The sequence below is a fragment of the Tupaia chinensis genome, unplaced genomic scaffold (genome assembly GCF_000334495.1).
Source record: "Tupaia chinensis unplaced genomic scaffold, TupChi_1.0 Scaffold000159_1, whole genome shotgun sequence".
In the NCBI taxonomy this organism is placed as follows: Eukaryota; Metazoa; Chordata; class Mammalia; order Scandentia; family Tupaiidae; genus Tupaia; species Tupaia belangeri.
The window spans coordinates 365392-367739 of record NW_006159630.1 but is presented as its reverse complement, the minus strand read 5'-3'; the positions used below and the strand labels follow the sequence as shown (position 1 = coordinate 367739).

Genomic DNA, 2348 nt, shown 5'->3' with positions numbered 1-2348 from the left:
AGGGGAGACAAAGCCTGCGCTCACAGGCTAGGAGGCCACACCGTCAGGGTGTCAGCTCTGGACCAGTTGCACGGATCGTGTCCTGGACCTGGGCGCGTGTGTGTGTGCCCAGGACCCTGAGAGGAGCATGGAGGAGAGGGAAGTGCAGGGTGGCCATCCTCCTTGGCTGTGACTCATCACTGCCTCGCTCTGCCTCTCGGACAAGTGCGTGCACACCACGGCCATCTTACACGGACAGGAGAGCGCGGCCTTCCCGGGAGCTGGGGTGCTGCTGCTGCAGTCCTTTTTGCCTCCATTTGTCCATCCTGTCAGGGTTCTGGGCACGCACACATGTGCCTGGTGTGTTTTTCTAGCCATTGGGGCCAGGATTCAAGCGGCAGTCAAGAGGGATCGGGCTCCCTCTGTCCAGCACCGACACTGGGCTGGGCTTCCAGCCTGCAGGCGGGGCCCTCGGGAGCACGTATGAGGCCACGCCGGCTTCCACGGGGGCCAGAACAGTCCTGGAGGAGAACACAGCAGGACTCGCATCTCGACTTCAGCACTTCCTACGAAGTCCGAGTAGTCAGAGCGGCGTGGTGCTGGCCTACAGAGAGACACGCAGACCGGCGGGGTGGGGCGTGGTGCAGGCCCGGGAAAAGCGCTCCTGCGTGGCCCCGTGGGCCCAGTGGGCGCCGAGCTCATCAGATGGGACGAGGACATCTCAGCAGCTGGTGCTGGGAAAGCTGGATGTCCCGTGTGGAAAGTGACGCCACGGTCGAGCATCAGCCGGAAGTAGGTGCAAGCCTTGGCCCCTGGGGCTCCCAGAGTGTGGCGAGGGCTCCTGGCAGCTGGATCTGCCGGTGATGGTCTGGCCATTGAAGGCAAAGACATCGAAAGAAAGACAAACTGGATTTTTAAAAAATTTACTTTATTTAACTTTATTTATTTGTTCATTTATTTTATTTTAATTTGACCAGAGAGGGACAGAGTGAGAGAGAGAGAGAGAGAAAAAGACACAAGCCACCAGGTCCAGGACTCAAACCATGGTCGGCCATGTGGAGTCCAGTGCCCTTAGCCACCACGCCACCTGCTGGCTTGGCAAACTGGACTCTTAAGACTTTTGTCCTTTGAAATTCAATATGGTAAAAAGCAACCCACAGGAAGAGAGGAAGTGTTTGCAAATCTCCTAGCTGGGGGGGCTGACAGCCACGGTAGATGGTGAGCTGGGAGGGCACCTGGGGGGCTGACAGCCACGGTCGATGGCGAGCTGGGAGGGCAGAGACCGCAGAGGCCTGGGCCGCAGGGCCAGCAAGTGTGGGCACCGGGGGGCCTCACAGCCACGGTAGATGGTGAGCTGGGAGGGCACCTGGGGGGCTGACAGCCACGGTCGATGGCGAGCTGGGAGGGCACCTGGGGGGCTGACAGCCACGGTCGATGGCGAGCTGGGAGGGCAGAGACCGCAGAGGCCTGGGCCACAGGGCCAGCAGCGGTGGCTCGGCAGTGACACGCCTGGCGGCACTGTCCCGGCACGAGGCCCTGGGCTCACGACGATCTCCTCGTGTGTAGGGCCACAGTCCAGCTGTCGGGTGGGTCGTGGCGTAAGACCCTGCTGAGGGGCCAGCCTGGGCTAGTGGTTAGGGAAGCTGGAGCCCGTGTGACCCGTCGTACAATCGTGAGTCCTGGCCGTGGTGGCTTGAAGCTACGCTGGGCGTGTGCGCGCCATCCTGAGGGGCAGGACTGGAGGAAGGGATTGCAGCCTGACCATTTCTCACGGGCCGGTCTCTCCCCGCGCTCCGCGTCTCTTCACGGGCCGGTCTCTCCCCGCGCTCTCCGTCTTTTTGGTGAGTGCTTGTTCCCTTGAACACATGAGAAAAACAGGACCCTGCGAGGGACGCCTGCCCCTCCTCCCTCCTCATCTCTTCCCACTCCGCTTCTTCCTCTTATGTCTCTCTGTCCTCTTATGTCTCTTTCTCATGGAAGAAATAAAATTTAAAAGTTTAAATGAACAAAGAAGGTGCGCACAGGGTCAGGAGCGTGTGAGAAGATGCGGCCTCCCTGGTGTGAGGGCGGACGGCGACCAGGTCACATGGGTCCTGCCCCACGCGCGTCAGGATGGGGTGGGGACCAGGATGGTCCGTGCACAAGGCCAGTGGTGGCGCCCCGCTGAGCACAGGAGCACCGTTTGGCCCAGCTCTCCCCGTTGGGAACATGCCCCCAGGAGTGTTGGGACGATGACGCCGGCGGGACTGGGGCGCAGCAGGCAGAACGCAAGGGCTTCCCTCCTGTGTGGGCACAGCGCGGTGAGCCTCCGCCTCCGCCCCCGCCTCGCCTCCGCCCCTGCCTCCGCCCCGGCCTGGCTGCTCGGCCCC

At 62.0% G+C, this 2348-nt stretch overlaps 1 protein-coding gene across 1 annotated transcript in view; it reads left to right on the top strand.

The window, feature by feature from the left end:
* FOXK2 (forkhead box K2) overlaps window positions 1–2348 on the top strand; it is a 58983-nt gene that overhangs the window by 29063 nt on the left and 27572 nt on the right. The window lies entirely within an intron of this gene.